Raw genomic sequence first — 17,303 nt, forward strand, 5'->3', positions numbered from 1 at the left:
ACCTCTATACGGGGCGGCGTGGACGTGACATCGTCGGTCCGCACCAGGGCGCTTAGTGCGCCCTTTGCGCGGACCAGGAAGGAGCTCCGTTTCGGAGCTCCTTCCTAGTTTGCGGCACCGCTTTGCATCGCTGGGTGCAGCCTTCAGATGGCTGCACCCAGCAAAGCAAGGGAGAAAGGGGCCAAGCGGCCCCTTTCTCCTCCTACCTGCCGCCGCGGAGTGTCCTTGGGGCTTGAAGCCCCAAGGACACCCCTTTTCAGGCTGCGGGGAAGTGGCGTTTTGCTGCTTCCCCGCAGCCTGAAAAGCGGCGGATCGGGGCCTCAGCGGCTGCCGTTCTGACAGCTGAGGCCCCGATACACCGGGGAAAGGGGCGGGTACAGCCCGCCCCAAATGGGCGGTCTGTAACCCGCCCAAGTCATGAACCCATCTGGACCCGGAGCTTTCCCGTTCTTGAGTCTTTTTATTACTTGACTAATTTCTTCCTTTGTTATTGGTTGCCATTTTTTTTCATCTTCTGTGATGGGTTGGATGTCTATCTTTTCTATAAAGTCTAATTTCTGATTCTTGGAGGTTTTTTAACATCATATATTCGTGTATAATAGCTGATTTTTTTTGTTCTGTAATAATTTCATTGTCCTCTCTTATTTTAGTAATATTTTCCCCTTTCTTTCTTTAATCTGTATGCCAGCCATTTTCCAGCCTTATTGGTATTTTTGAAATTGTATTTTTGTATATTTCAATTTTTTTTCTCTATTTCTTCCGTTAAACACATTGGTATTTGCTTTTGTAATATACTTATTTCTTTTACTATCTCTATTTTTGTTGTATTTTTATTTAGCTCTTTTTCTTTTATTGCTTCACTCATTCTGTTATTTTTTTTTCATTTTTTTCCATAGTACAATTTGTTGTATGTAGAAACCCCTCATGATGGCTTTACCTGCTTCCCAAACTGTTATGTTGTTTACCTCTTTTCCTATATTTTCTTGAAAATATTTCTCTAATGTTGTTTTTGCTTTTTCTATTACTTCTTTTTTCATTAATAAACTCTCATTATCTTAATATAGTGGTATGCTTGTTTTGTATATTTGAATGTTTGTACATTTTGCAATTAAAAATAAATAATATTAAATTAAAAAAATAAATTCTCATTTAACTGCCATGAGAGGCTTCCTCTTGAATTTTTTAGAATCAGTTGAATCGGGTTGTGGTCCGAAATAGTTTTTGGTAATGACTCCATTTTTATTATATATATTTTTGCCCAGGATACTATTTGATTTTTAAGAAATCATGTTTTAAGAGATGATTTATGTGTTGGCTCAATACCGCAATGATGATAAATGTATTTTTATTTATTTTATAATTAGCCCCTGAAGAAGGCCATTTTGTGGCAAGGCTGAAATGTGTTGGGCTTTTTAACATAACAAAGTTTGTGGACCATCAACAGCACATGGGACCTTGTTTCATGAAATTTGAACTTAAGTAAATTTACAGCGCTTTATAAATAAAGGTTAATAATAATAATAATAATAATAATAAGTCAATTAATTTAGTAAATAATAAATATAATTGCATTGCCTCCTTTCATCAAAGTTCCAACTTAATTGGAAATACAATTTTTAATTAGTTAGTGTCTGTCACTGATCCTGTGCATCTGAAGCAGAGATTGTTAACAGACATGTTAACATCACTAGAAAAATGAAAATCAAAGCTTTTTGTGGGCTTTTTCAGGACAATCAAAGTCTTCTGTCTCTAGGTTTGCTGAACTGATTTTAGGAGATTATTGCATTGCCCTTTGCCATCCTTTCTTCCCAAGCTAGGCGTGGGGTGTAAACTTTAATACGCAGATTTTTATCACACACCTCCATGCCAGGTGCAGGACAAGTTCAAATTGGTTATGGGATGCCATGACTGGGTATGGGATGCCTCCTGCCTGTGCATGGAGGTGTGTGATAACATCTGTGTATTAAAGTTTATATCTCATGCCTAGCTCAGGAGGAAAGGATGGGAAAGGGTGGTGCAATGATTTCCTTAGAGTTTCCATTTAATTTTAACTCTTTTCTGGCTGCATTATAGTGACAAAGACAGATTTTCTGATTCTTCAGCAAGCAATATAAATGCATCAGTTTGCAAGTGTGTTGCTTCATCCATCAAGGTTGCATGGGACAAGTTGTGTTTGATAGGTAAGCACAGCATGGCAGAAAGTGATAAAAATGACAAATACTTCCAACTCCTGCTATGCTAATTCTCAGCAATGTACTGTAAGTGCTTGTGCATGCTATTAAGTTAATGCTTCTCTAAAGAAAAATCTGGCCATATGGTTAACATGTAGTTAATAAAACAGCATGAAGAGAGCTCAGATAAAAACATGTGTTTGTGTGGCTTATAAGACCTAAATTAGACTCCTTACTAACATTATGAACTTTGGTTAAAGAATAGCAAAACATCCAAAAATCTTGTGGGGGGGGAGAAGGTTTGAAGCCTCCTGCATTACTACATCTCCCCTTATTAGGCAGCAAATCTCTCTCAAAACTCTAGATAGCCCTCCACTACCAAATGAACAACAAAAAGACATTAGAAAAGCTTCAGTATGCCTACCAAATTCCCTACTTTTCAGGGGACATTTTTAGATTCCAGCTGTATTATATACATATGCAATCTCAGCACTGAGAAAACCATGTCTTAAATAAGTATTAAACCACATAGTGTGTATGTACGTGCCTTCAAATCACCTGTTGACTTATGGAGACCCAATAACTTTCATAAGATTTTATTAAGTAAAGAATACTCAGAGGTGGTCTGCCAGTTCCTTCCTACAGCACCTGGTATTCATTGGTGCTCTCCCATTCAAGTACTAACCAGGCTTGACCCTATTTAGCATCGAAGGTCAGACAGCATTTGACATCTTTAGTCAATATTAAAGGCATCAGAATGGCTACATTGTAGGAAGGCAATAATAATTTTAAAAATGCCCACATTATCATATGGGCTTGTTCTTTAAGAGAGATTGAATCTGTCTACTTACAGTCTCAGCCTAAAAAATGTTGTCAGAATCCAGTTTCCACCCATCCTGGCCAATAGTGAGACAAAATTAATGATGAAGTTGAGCACCCTCCAGATACTGGATGACTACTGCAAAAGGAAAAACCTCTATAAAAAGAATATGTAGCTGAAAATTACAGTGTGTTCGATATTTTACCTTGCTAATCAGTAGATTTAGTTTCTGTAGCATAAAACCAAAATCAACAGTATGTAATGTGTCTGCACAGTACGACAGTAGCAGCTGCTATTTTGGCTCGAAAAGACTGATGAAATTTACTGGCTTACTTCAAACATGCTGTTGGTTGCTATGGTATCTGAGCATATCTGACACAACTGTTCAAAAGCAACAAAAGCTGGTAATTTGTCTCACAGGATAGCAAATGATTTCTATACAGTTGTGTGGTTCTTATTCTCACCCTTGGTGGGTGTTGTGATAAAGCAGAATCCTTGGAATAATGAATTGCACAAGGCCAGTTTTGAAAACATAACTTCTTGCTTCAAAAGCATCCTTCCTCTCTCATCTGCTGTCTTTACAAATGTTTATTAGTGTACCTCTCCTATTCAAGAACATCTCCTTGCTTATTCAACCAGCTTATTTTGGGGTAATTTTGTGCCTCCAGATGGATTCTGGCTGATTAGTCCCACCTAGATTAGACCCATCCCATCAGTTGCTGAATGGTGAGTGAGAATATTAGTGAAATGAATTTATTCAATGGCTCTACGTCAGCTAAGATTAACAAAAGGATTTAGGCCTTTGTGTAGTTTAGAACTTGATAGTAGGATCAGGAAATAGCATTTCAGTCCAGTCCTCCAGAGACTCTGTTGCCTTCCTGCCTTCCTGTTTCTTCTCCATATAGTTTCAGATGCTGCTTTTGACCACACGAAAACCCTATTCATGAATTTTGAAGATGTACATCAGGGTACTGGCAAGAGTGCTCCAATGTGCATTGGGCACTTTTGATGTGCATAATGCATTCCTGTTGTGCTCTGGCATTTCATTGCTGGTAACCCAATGTTCATCAGTGCCCATTGCACACTGAGCCATCGTGCATCAGTCATTCTACCATTTCACAATGGATATTCATATATTATAACATCTTGCCAGGCGTATATGGATGTTGCAAAACTACTCAGTTCACTTTGCACACACAACGATGTAAGTCCCAACCAGAATGCTAGTTGTCATCATTATTATTACTAATATTATTGCTGTTGTTGATATTGTTATTGGTTTCCTGTGCCATAATCAAATCCAGTTACCAGCATTTTTGAAAACTTTTGTATAAACTGTACAAAATAGCAAAGATATAAATTAGTAGAGAAGAATTCACATTAGTTACATTATTCTATTTTGTCTATTGATTTAACTGACTCTTTTAATGTATTGTTATGCTTTTCCCACTAATATGGCCATGTTTTATGCACAGTATGCAAGAGCTGAGCAGGGTAGTCGAAGACAGGGTGATTTGGAAGTCTCTCATTCATAGAATTCAAAAACCTGGCTGTGTTAGTCTGGAAATCCAGTATACAAAGAGATCTTGCAGCACCTTTGAGACTAAGGAGCTTATCACACACACATTTTCTTACCCGATCCGGGCATGGGACAGGATCGGGACGGAATGAGGGCGCACCAGATTTTATCACACACAAAATTCCTGCTGTGCTGCCACCCTACCAAAATCGGCCAGCAGAGTGCAGCTTGGGGACAGCTGATGGTCAGGCAGCAGCGCAACAGTAATTTCATGTGCGATAAAACCCGTCCCCCCCCCCCCCCCCGTTCAAGCCCAATCTTGAACCAGGCTGAAAAGTGCATGTGATAAACTCCTAAATGAAAGTAATTAGTAGCATGAACATTGTGGACTTGAGTGTGTGTCCAAATACATCTGAGGAAGTAGGTTTTAGTCTATAAAAACTCATGTTACCAAGTCAGTTAGTCTCAAAGTTGCTGCAATATCCCTTTGCATTTTCATTCATAGAGTCACCACAGATTGAAATTGACTTGAAGGCAATTAACAACAAATATTATCTAGATTATGGTTGTTTTCATATGTATATATTTTATTGTAATATTTATTGTATTCTTGTTTTGTGGAGTGTCATCCAGTTAGAGTCTTTTAAAAAGGCTGCAGAGGTGCATTGTAAAGAGTGAAAAGCAAGTGATAAAGTTTAGAGAATTCTCATGTTTTATCTGAACCGCTGAGGACTGAAGTTGGACTGCTACAAATTCCTTTCAGAAGAGTGGGAACACTCTGAGAGAAAAACAATAGTTTTCTCTGTGTTCATTCTACTTCCCTTCATATGTGCCTTTACTAACTGAATAAACGTATGCTCTTGGGATTGACATCTTTCTGGGAGTAACACAGTGTAGCTGTTCCATTTCAAAAATGATTGATGGATCAATACACATTTTCATTTTTTGTCAGTCACAGAAGACTCAAATAACTACCAGAAGAGAGAGTTCTGACTAAAAACTGGAGTACAGCTTCTGGCCTTTTAAGATGTGTGTGTCATTTAAACAGCATACCCCCCAAAATGACCTGAAGGTCATTTGATGAGTTAGCAATCATTATCTGAGATAAGCAATATGTTCTGAGGATATTGAAGGAATATTGACACAATGGTAGTGGTTTATATAGTCTATATTCCAAGAGAACCCTAGAAATAGACTCAGGAGCTATGGATTGAGAGGTCCCAAAAAAGCAGATAATGAGGAACCAGAAAGCCTTGAGACTGGATCAACAGCTGCAGCTCCAGAGCTTTGCAGCACATCCATCTGCAAGAGCTCCACAAGCCATAGAGTCAGTACTCCATCAACAACAGCACAACTGGCATGTCTTAGAGAAATGGAGGAGTATAAAACCAGTCCACCTTGTGGGAACAAACTGCACCTTAATGAGGACTTTCAAACTGAAGCATAAAAGGCATCAATCACCACAGACTTTACTGGGGCAGGCTGCTCACTAGAAGCTATCATGAATACTTGAAATCTGTGAGCTCCTGCTCCAAACCAGAAAAGGACCAGTTTATAAACTCTTTAATATACAGATTTCTCATTGTTTCAAATACTTGCAAAACTTCTTTGATCATAAAAAATGGTGGAACAAAAGAAACTACACTGTGAAAAGCAATCCCTTTGGCAAAGTACTTTCAATAGTCTTTTAAAAACTATTGTCTGACTCAACTATCAACCATGGTTACTCAGAGTTTGTCATTCAAAACAAAACAAAACAAAAGTCTAAAAAAAGAGAATGTACACGCATATGTATCAGGGTAGTGTTTTTGCCCTGTGGTTTCGTCCTCTTGTCCTTTCGCCAGGAGAAGAATGTCCAGGCCCTGACACTCAAGGCTACACCCTGAGATCTGACAACCCTAGTTGGAGGGCTATTTTGCTCCCTCACAAGGCACAGAAAGGCCACACAACCCAGTGTTATCCTTTACTATCATCCCATATTATGTGATGCAGTGCTTTGAGTGTTGGCCTAGGACACTGGGAGAACAAGATGTGAATCCCTGCTCAGCCATGGAAACCCACTGGGTGACCTTAGGCAATTCACACTCTATCAGCCTCTGAGGAAGGCAAGGGCATATCCCTTCTGAACATATTATGCCAAGAAATCCCAGAATAAGTCCACCTTAAGGTCACCACAAGACAGAAATGACTTGATGGCACACAGCAACAACTTTTTCCTCATTAGTCAACAGCACCCCAAACCTCTGCAGAGTGTTTATTGGATATGTCACCATGGGGCATGGCGAGTACACCTGGGTTTTTTTTTTTAGGGTTCTAGAGATGTTGCTTTGGACTACACAAGTTAATGGCTTATCAATGACATGGATGAAACAATAGAGGACATGCTTATCAAATTAGGAGGAGTAGCTAATACCGCAGGGGAAGGGATCAAAATTCAAAATGACCTGAATAGATTAGAAAACAGGGCCAAAACTAAGAAAATGGATTTCAGCATGGAGAAATGCACTTAGGCAGAAGAAATGAAATGCATATATATAGAATGGAGGACATCTGGCTTAACAAGATTACATTTGAAAGGGATCTAGGACTCCTAGTAGACCACAAGTTTAACATGAGTCAACAGCATAATGTGATAGCTAAAAAGGCCAATGCGATTCTAGGCTGCATCAATAGAAGTATAGTGTCTAAATCAAGGGACGTAATAGTGCCACTCTAGTCTGATTTGGTCAGACCTCATTTGGAATACTGTGTCCAGTTCTGGGTGCCACAATTCAAAAAGGATGTTGATAAGCTTGAACATGTCCAGAGGAGGGCAACAAAAATCATGAAGGGTCTGGAAACCATACCCTATGAGGAACGACTTTGGAAGCTGGGTATGTTTAGCCTGGAGAAGAGAAGGTTAAGATGTAATATGATAAAGCTGCATAAGTATTTGAAGGAGTATCATATTGAGGATGGAGCGAGCTTGTTTTCTGTTGCTTCAGAGAATAGAACCTGGAACAATGGATGTAAGCTGCAGAAAAAGAAATTCCACCTCAACATTAGGAGGAACTTCCTGACAGTAAGAGCTATTCATCAGTGGAGCACACTCTCTCAGAGAGTGGTGGTGTCTCCTTCTTTGGAGGTCTTTAAACAGAGGCTGGATAGCCATCTATCAAAAGTTCTTTGATTGTGAGTTCCTGCATGGCAGGCTGTTGGACTGGATGCCTTGAAGTCTCTTCCAACTCTATGATTCTATGGAGATTATCACACAGGAGAACAGGCACAGGTTACATGCAGTTTGTATCCATTGCCCCATGCCTGGGTAGTAGGCAGCCCATATGCAAACTGGGCTTCCTGTTCTGGAAAAGATGCCAGAGAAGCCCAGATTGCCTAAAGGCTGCCTTCTGCACAGGCATGGGCAGTGTGGTAAGATACATCGGAGACTGATACAAACCGTGCTTGTTTTCCCGTGTGATAATCTCCTATGATTCTATAATTTTAATGTAGAGAGATCTTGTAGCACCTTTGAAACTAAGGCCCATTACAGACGGACAAAATGTGGCATGGCGGTGGCGGTACTAGGGTTAGGGAGCACCATTCAGATGCTCCCTAACCCTAGTATGTACTCCATACGTCAAAATGGCGGTGCCTTGTACACACGGGCACCACCATTTTGACACGATGGATGCTTAGCATCCGCATGTCATGGTGCACTTGTGATGTCACGAGTGTGCCATTTGCACACTCGGGCATCGCAAGCGTGACGAAACCCCCCCACTTTTTGCGGGTTTTTTTTCCGCCGGCAGAAAGCCACATGGTTTATCCACTGCGGCATCCCACCGGCTGAAAAGGAGGAGGCAGCAGACCGCCCTTTTTGGGTGGTCTGTATCCCACCTAAGGTGCTAAGATCTCTCTACATACTGATTCTGCAGACTAACATGGCTACATCTGAATTCTACCTCTATGCTTCTAAGTCCGTCTTCAAAACAGGAGGTAGCCAAAGCAATCATACTGAAGAAAGCTTTCCTGGTTTGGAGAATACCTAAGAAATATATTTAAGCTATCAATACATTTCTGTTCAAGTTGCAGCAGATGATTTTTTCTGCTGAATTTGAGGGAACAAAAAAAACCCTAGTCTTTTACTGCCATAGTATTGCCATAACGACACCCAGTAGGGTCATAACTCGGAGACTGCAGAATGCTTTATAGATTTATGCTTCAAACCTTAAGTGTGTCCTTAATTTTTAGCTTTGGAATCAAGCTGTTCAAACATATGAACAGAACATAATGCTTCTTCAGATTACACGTAGCAGGAGGGTTAAGGAGTTTTCATTTTGCCATTCATCAGTTAAAACCTTATCATAAATATACTCCCAAAACCTGTTGTAGGGAGTGCACAGAGATTCACTATGATGCTTTTTAGAAGTGACTGTGATCCCAGAAGGTAGAGCAGAAGTCACTTTCATCGTCAAAATGACTAATGAACATTTTCTTTCTCTCACTGTATCCTATCAAGACCCTGACTGAAAAAAAAGGCTTTTAAACAGCAAACCTGCCTGTATTGGATGGCAGCTCTCTGGAATCTTCACTTGATATTTCAGCGGTGCATAGACATATATTGCCAGAGGCCTCTAGCACTGACTGGCATGAACAAATGGTATTAGTGGATTTGCAGACAGCTAGATGACTCCCTTCAACCACTACATGTCTGCAGCTGCATGTCACAAACCTGGCCAGCCTTGCTCATGGCTGGATAGTACTACACTTATGGCTCACTCTCCTCTACGATCTTATGTTTCACTGTGCAGCCCTCTAAAAGCACTGTGACTGATCTCTCCATAAGATGAAATTTCACTGAGAGTAAAACTGGAAATGGAGAGAAGGAGGAAGACTGTGAAGAATGCATGGTAATACAGTGCTGCTTTGAAGTTGATACAACCAGCACTGCCGATTTGCCAGTGCCTTTAAGTCTCTTTGGTGTTTCCAAAGCACAGCTTGAGAAAGTGACTTTGAGGGCTACCATTCCCTCCCAGAACCCCTCCAGACAGCATGATGCAAAAAAGTTACATTCTCAAGCTGCCTTCTTGGCAGACAGCTCCTGGCATCACCGGTTAAAAGGCATCATGCAGCTATTCCTCTTTTTCAGCATTCAGGAGCTTATCACATGGTGCTATTATACTGCAGTTGCAGTGCATTAGTCCTGGTCTCTGCCTGGAGCTTATAGCATGACCTCATAGATTTCCTGGTGCTGTACCGCACTGTACTTCTGTTGGGCTTTGGGAAATTGATTATTTTCCCATATGATGGGATTCCCATTAATGACCCACTATCCTGTTATAGTTTAATAAGCCCTTGGGTACATGTCTCATTTCTCTTTATGATGATATTGGGGTGGTAATGGGTGTAGTATGGGTGTGGTTTCATTGCTCTCTCCCTTGGGATGTCTGATAGAAAAACCCCAGACTACTTCTTGTGGTTGAAATGGGAGGATATCTGGGAGATTACCACATGATTATGTTTTTGTACTATAATTGCGCAATTTCTCTAATGTGATAATAATGGTAGCAATGATACTATTAATACTCTTACTTCTACATTACTTTTTATTAGCATGACAGTCCTTATTTAGTGACAAATATTTCTGGTCTCTGTTTTCCACACAGTGCACATGACTCCAGCCTCCACTCCCTTTTCTTTCTCTCTTGTGCATGCAGTTTTTGTTGTTGTTGTTGTTTTGATTAAGATTGAAAAGCAAACAGATTGTTGCCACAAATTTGAATTCCATACGCCAGCAGAGATTCTTGCATTAAAGTATAATTCACCAAGAAAACATGGAAAACATCAAACAAAAAAAAGCTAAATAACAAATCCCTCTATTGCAATTCAAACTGTTTTGTAGAATAAGACAATTATCAGAAATATATATATATAAAAGTAAATTAACACCTCAAGAATTCTGCAAAATTAGCCTACTTCTTCACTAAACCAGAAGGTCCATGATGTATCAGAAGCAGGGAGAGAGGTGTGGTGGCATGCCCACTAGCACCACGTCAACTCTGCAATAACATTACAGAAGTACAGAACAAGCCACATCTGTATAATTGTGTGAATGTAGCAATATTGGCAGTTAATGATGGGTATTTCTTGTTAAGGCAAAATTGTACAATAACAATGGCATAACAACAGATCAGTCACGGATGAGTGATGATGTCGTGTGAAAAAGAGAGGAATCCATAGGTTGTAATCCCACTTCAGTTCCATCACTAGTGCCTTATGTGGTAATCTCCCAGGATTACCAAAAATTACCCAAAAAAGGAAACTGCTGTACATTTGTTCTCTCTTCTCCAACATTTTTTAAATATTATTTTAATTTTTTTAAGTAGGTGTAGTACAATAACACAATTTGTTAGGAGTTATATTCAATAAATATGAATTGTTGGACTTGGAGGTAGGGAGTTGCCTCCTGTCAGAGTCGGTATTCATTGTAAAAAAGGCATGCTCAAAGGTAAGGCAAGAGAGCCTGGATCCCTGTCCAAGTCAAGCCTCAGTTCCCTATGCCTCTCTGTCTTCTAGAATCATATAGTTGGAAGAGACCACAAGGGCCATCAAGTCCAACTCCTTGCCATGCAGGAATACACAATCAAAGCACATGTGCGCACGCACACACACACACAACATATGACCATCCAATTTCTGTTTTTTAAAAAACCTCCAAAGAAGAAGACTCCACCAAACTCCAAGGGAGTGAGTTCCATTGTTGAACAGATCATACTGTCAGAACGTTTTCCCTAATGTTTAGGTAGAATCTGTTTCCCTTTAATTTGAATCCATTGTTCCGGCTTCTATTCTCTGGAGCAGCAGAAAACAGACCTCCTCCATCTTCAATATGACATTCCTTCAAATATTTAAACATTCCTTCAAATATCTATCATATCACCTCTTAACCTTCTCTTCTCTAGGCTAAACATACCCAGATCCCTAAGTCACTGCTCATCAGGCATGGTTTCCAGACTCTTCACTATTTTGGTTGCCCTCCTCTGGACACACCCCAGCTTCTCAACATCCTTTTTGAATTGCAGTGAACAGAACGGGACACAATATTCCAGAAGAGGCCGGACCAAAGCAGAATAGTGTGGTAGTGTTATTTCCCTTGAGCTACACACCATGCTTCTATTGGTGCAGCATTAATTAATTTTGCTTGCAGAGGGGCCTACCAATTGTAATTATCTTTCAAGGCCTCTGATGGAATCATATCCTCACCAGGTGCTTTGACTGCTGCTAGAATACATATAGGTTTGTTCACTGCTCTGAGACTAGGGACCGTTTTGGCAATGCCATTAACAATGTAATTGTTAGTACATAGTAGGTTAGTAATTGAGCCATTAAAATGGCTATCTACATAATTTTCAAAAATATTCCTAAAATAAATACACCAGGTATTAGCTGAAATGCAAGCATCTAACATGGGATTAGAGCCCATTGACTCCAAGCCAGAATACTTTAATGCTTGCATTATTTATTATTAATATATTATTTAAAACGTTTCTATCCTGGCCTTTACCCAAACAACAATTTGTAAGAGCCACTTACAAAAAGTTACTTTGATAATCCCTGTCCTCAGGCTTACAATCTAAAAAAACACAATACACAACAGGAAAGGGATGGTAAGGAAGGAGAGGAAAACATTACATTCAGCAGCAAGTAAATCCCAACACAATAGAGATGTGCCTGGCTGCTCTTTTCTCCTTGGTGGCCACAGCAGTGACATCTGAAACCTGGACAATTTCTACATTTTTTAAAAATCATCTCAAAATTGTATCCTGTTGAAAGGTTGGTTGGTTGTTTTTTTCAGGACTATGGCCACACTTTAATGGTCATGTATCCATGTCAAGGAATCCTGGGATTTGTAGCTTTGTGAAGTACTTAAAATTCTGAACTACAACATGAATGCTCTCTGGTAGAGAATTGGTGAAACTACAAATCCCAAGGTTCCATAGCATGCAACCATGGCAGTTAAACTGTTATCAAGGTCCTAAAACTGTGTGGTGTGGATGCACCCAAGGTCAGATTATATCAGTACACATCATCCATGAGTAACAAACTTTCTCACATCAGTTAGAAGGTGGCTTTCCACTCCAGCAGCAAAAAAACAACCTTTGTCCTTAAAATCATATGGGGAGCCAACATAAAAAAATTTCCAAGTGAAATTCGGTCAGTAGGTTTCACTGACCTTAAACAATTTTAGAATTTTGACATTTTCATATGGCACCCACTTGTAGACCAGATACTGTAATTTTTGCCCGACCTTAAAAAATGACTCTGGCAAATGAGGCAAACGTAAAGGTCAGCACAAGAGGATCTGAGGATTGAAATCAGAGATGTGGGGCAGGTACTGAACTTCAAAAGTTACTATTTTTCATAATAAATCCCAGAACTTCCTTGCCAACACGACCACTGGGATGCAAAGAGATGTAGTTCAAAAAGTTACTTCTCTGATCTCTGAATAGGTAAAGAACCTATGACGAAAGCAGGAATCAATGCACAGGCAGGAATAGAAGACAGAAGGATCTGAAGATGACTATTCTGTGTGCACCTCAAAGCCCACATGTAAGCTATTCTGGTCACAAGGGCTTCCACATTATTTTTAAAACGTGGCCCCTTGAGTATGCTGAGCTCCTTTCTCTATATGGAGGTTACTTTAAGTATAACATAGCAATAGCAATAGCAAATACATTTCTATACTGCTTATCAGTGCACTTAAGCACTTCCCAAGTGGTTTACAATGTGTACTAATTGCCCCTAAAGAATCTGGGTACCCATTTTAGCAACCTCAGAAGCATGCAAGCCTAAGTCAAGCTTGAACCCTTGGCTGGTACTGACCTCACAACCTTGCAATTTGTGAGTGAGTGGCTGCAGTACAGGCATTTAACCACTGCACCACCAGGGCTTCATGAACATGGCAGGAAAAAAACAGTTGCCAAAAGAAGAAAGATGCAGTCCTAGCCAAAATGCTGGAATTTGTTTAGGAGTGAGAGCACGGTCCTTCATCCTCTCTCTTGAACAGATTGCAGTTTTTCCAGGGTAGTGCCATGATTTGGCCGGAGAAATACAGGCAACTCTTCATGTTGCATCAGGTTAGGACCTCAGCACCTCGCATCCGTTTTCCCATGTAAATTACTCATCCAGGTAGAGCTACATGCACATAAGCCAGTGTAGGTGGATCAGTGTAGGGCTATAGCCCTAAGTGTAGATTGATCAGAGTGAGAAAAGGGGTGATATTATAAATAATAATAATAATAATAATAATAATAATTTTTATTTATATACTGCTTTTCCAAATTAGATCAAAGCGGTGTACAACAGGAAGTACAATACAAAGTCAAAATAAAACATAACAGGCCTCTCTACCCCTCAAGATGGTGGTTGGAAGGAGGGCTTCTTCTTCTTTCAGGCAGGCAGTTGGAGCTAGCCTGCCTCTCTCCCCTCAAGATGGTGGCTGAAGGGAGGGCTTTTCTTCTTACAGGCAGGCAGTTGGAGCTTGCCTGCCTCTCCCCCCAAGATGGTGGCTGAAGGGCGGGCTTTTCTTCTTTCAGGCAGGCAGTTGGAGCTTGCCTGCCTCTCTCCCCCCAAGATGGTGGCTGAAGGGCGGGCTTTTCTTCTTTCAGGCAGGCAGTTGGAGCTTGCCTGCCTCTCCCCCCCCCAAGATGGTGGCTGAAGGGCGGGCTTTTCTTCTTTCAGGCAGGCAGTTGGAGCTTGCCTGCCTCTCCCCCCCCCAAGATGGTGGCTGAAGGGCGGGCTTTTCTTCTTCCAGGCAGGCAGTTGGAGCTAGCCTGCCTCTCCCCTCCCAAGATGGTGGCTGAAGGGAGGGCTTTTCTTCTTCCAGGCAGGCAGTTGGAGCTTGCCTGCCTCTCCCCCCCCCAAGATGGTGGCTGAAGGGCGGGCTTTTCTTCTTTCAGGCAGGCAGTTGGAGCTAGCCTGCCTCTCCCCCCCCCAAGATGGTGGCTGAAGGGCGGGCTTTTCTTCTTTCAGGCAGGCAGTTGGAGCTTGCCTGCCTCTCCCCCCCCCCCCAAGATGGTGGCTGAAGGGCGGGCTTTTCTTCTTTCAGGCAGGCAGTTGGAGCTTGCCTGCCTCTCCCCCCCCCCCCCAAGATGGTGGCTGAAGGGCGGGCTTTTCTTCTTTCAGGCAGGCAGTTGGAGCTTGCCTGCCTCTCCCCCCCCCAAGATGGTGGCTGAAGGGAGGGCTTTTCTTCTTCCAGGCAGGCAGTTGGAGCTTGCCTGCCTCTCTCCCCCCAAGATGGTGGCTGAAGGGAGGGCTTTTCGTCTTACAGGCAGGCAGTTGGAGCTAGCCTGCCTCTCCCCCCCCAAGATGGTGGCTGAAGGGAGGGCTTTTCTTCTTCCAGGCAGGCAGTTGGAGCTTGCCTGCCTCTCCCCCCCCCCAAGATGGTGGCTGAAGGGAGGGCTTTTCTTCTTTCAGGCAGGCAGTTGGAGCTTGCCTGCCTCTCCCCCCCCCCAAGATGGTGGCTGAAGGGAGGGCTTTTCTTCTTCCAGGCAGGCAGTTGGAGCTTGCCTGCCTCTCTCCCCCCAAGATGGTGGCTGAAGGGAGGGCTTTTCTTCTTCCAGGCAGGCAGTTGGAGCTTGCCTGCCTCTCTCCCCCCAAGATGGTGGCTGAAGGGAGGGCTTTTCTTCTTCCAGGCAGGCAGTTGGAGCTTGCCTGCCTCTCTCCCCCCAAGATGGTGGCTGAAGGGAGGGCTTTTCTTCTTCCAGGCAGGCAGTTGGAGCTTGCCTGCCTCTCTCCCCCCAAGATGGTGGCTGAAGGGAGGGCTTTTCTTCTTCCAGGCAGGCAGTTGGAGCTTGCCTGCCTCTCTCCCCCAAGATAGTGGCTGAAGGTAGGGCTTTTCTTCTTCAGGCAGGCAGTTGGAGCTTGCCTGCCTCTCTCCCCCCAAGATAGTGGCTGAAGGGAGGGCTTGTATTCTTCCAGGCAGTCCTGGTGGAACATGCCTGCCTCTCTCCCCCCAAGATGGTGGCTGAAGGGAGGGCTTTTCTTCTTACAGGCAGGCAGTTGGAGCTTGCCTGCCTCTCTCCCCCCAAGATGGTGGCTGAAGGGAGGGCTTATTCCTGTGTTGTAACCCAACTGTTGTCAGACATACAGGTCACTACTATGTCTGGGAAACTATTGGACACTGGCTGTCTGGAGAACTACTAGAAGCCTGTGCAGGTTCTGTTGGGACACTATTGTGTCCTTAAAAGGATCAGTATGGTACCATAAGGTAATCTGGGACACTGATGAGGGGCTTTTGGATGTTGATGTCTATCAAGGTTCTTGCAGTTGGGGTGGTGAATAAGGCAAGCTGAGCCAGACAGTGGTTATACAATCCTGATAAAGAATCTGTGGCTGTAGAGAGCTGGCTATTTAAAAGGCCTCTCCTGGACTGTCTTAAAACTGGACATGGGATCATCTGGGGCCAATAGTTTAAAATAGAAAAATTAAAAGATTTTCCAGAATGGGGCATGTGGGCATGGTGATATGTACCCTCACCCTGATCACATGGAGGACCAATTCCCTCTCCAACCTTTGGCAATTACTCTGTATTAAAGGAAGGGGGGAATCCAACAATGATGACTAAAAAATTAATTAATTAATTAATTAATTAATTGAGAATATCTTTATTGATTTTTAGAATGTACAATATCACTTTCAGAGTGTAACCACAACAAATAAACAAATTCTTTATACACTGTATCTTTGGTGATGTCTTCTTCCATTTTTTACCTCCTCTCTTCTTAAAAGAATAAACAATCCTGGCGTTGCTTTTCTGATTTTGATTGATTCTTGCCTATAGATAATACACAATTTAAACCAATACCAAATAAGTAAACCCAGCCTGTATAAAGACACAAAAATTCCAATAAAGAAACGCTAACTGAAATTGTATATTGCTTTTTTTTCCCTTCACAGATATCAGACCACCTAACCGTGTTTAAATCCTAGAGATCCCTTATCTTTATTCACAATTCCATGAAGCCTTATTTTTACATTTAAATAGTCCAATTTAACAGATTTGTGTCTAAATCCCACCTTGCTTGCAGGAATACCATCACTTGTGTCCATTCCTTATCCATTTTTTCTTTCCTTTTATTATCCAACTTATATGAAAGCAAGTCCATTTGCCTAATATTCATTAGTTGACCTAGCCATTCCTCAATTTGTATCTTACTTTCGTCTTTCCAATGTTTAGCTACTACTGTTCTCGCCAGTGTAACCATATACAGTAAAATTTTCCACACCCTTCTTTCATCCTCCGTATTTAAAAAATAAGTCATATTCAAAAGATAAATTTCTGGTTAATTAATTAAATTAATTAATTTTTAATATCCTGCCTTTCTCCCATCACAAGACTTAAGGCATCTTACAACCAAATTAAAACAAAGAACAGCTAAAAACACTTAGGCTCCATTCTCACTGCCGCATTTGCCCTGGGTAGATCTGGTCCGGATTCGCTAAGCTGGTACCAAATCTCCCTGAAAGAAGTTCCCACTACCTTTGCCCCAATCAATGCTCCCTGCAATTTACCCCGCAGATGTTCACATTTGCAGCTGTAGCGCTTTAAATGGAGCTTCCTTTGTTGTCAATCAAATGTTTTGCCAATTCACTTCTGCGTTCGTCAGTGGTGACGTGTCATACAGCCATAGGCCAATGACATGGGTGCTTTCCCCCCTCCTTTTTTTGAAAAAAGTGAGCGGGAACATTCGCATAGTCTATCAATTAAAAAAACCAGAGTGAAATTTGCCATTCCAGCTTTATGCCTGGATTA

Source organism: Sceloporus occidentalis, unplaced genomic scaffold (genome assembly GCF_023333645.1).
Source record: "Sceloporus occidentalis isolate IW3139 unplaced genomic scaffold, rSceOcc1.0.p SCAF_4, whole genome shotgun sequence".
In the NCBI taxonomy this organism is placed as follows: Eukaryota; Metazoa; Chordata; class Lepidosauria; order Squamata; family Phrynosomatidae; genus Sceloporus; species Sceloporus occidentalis.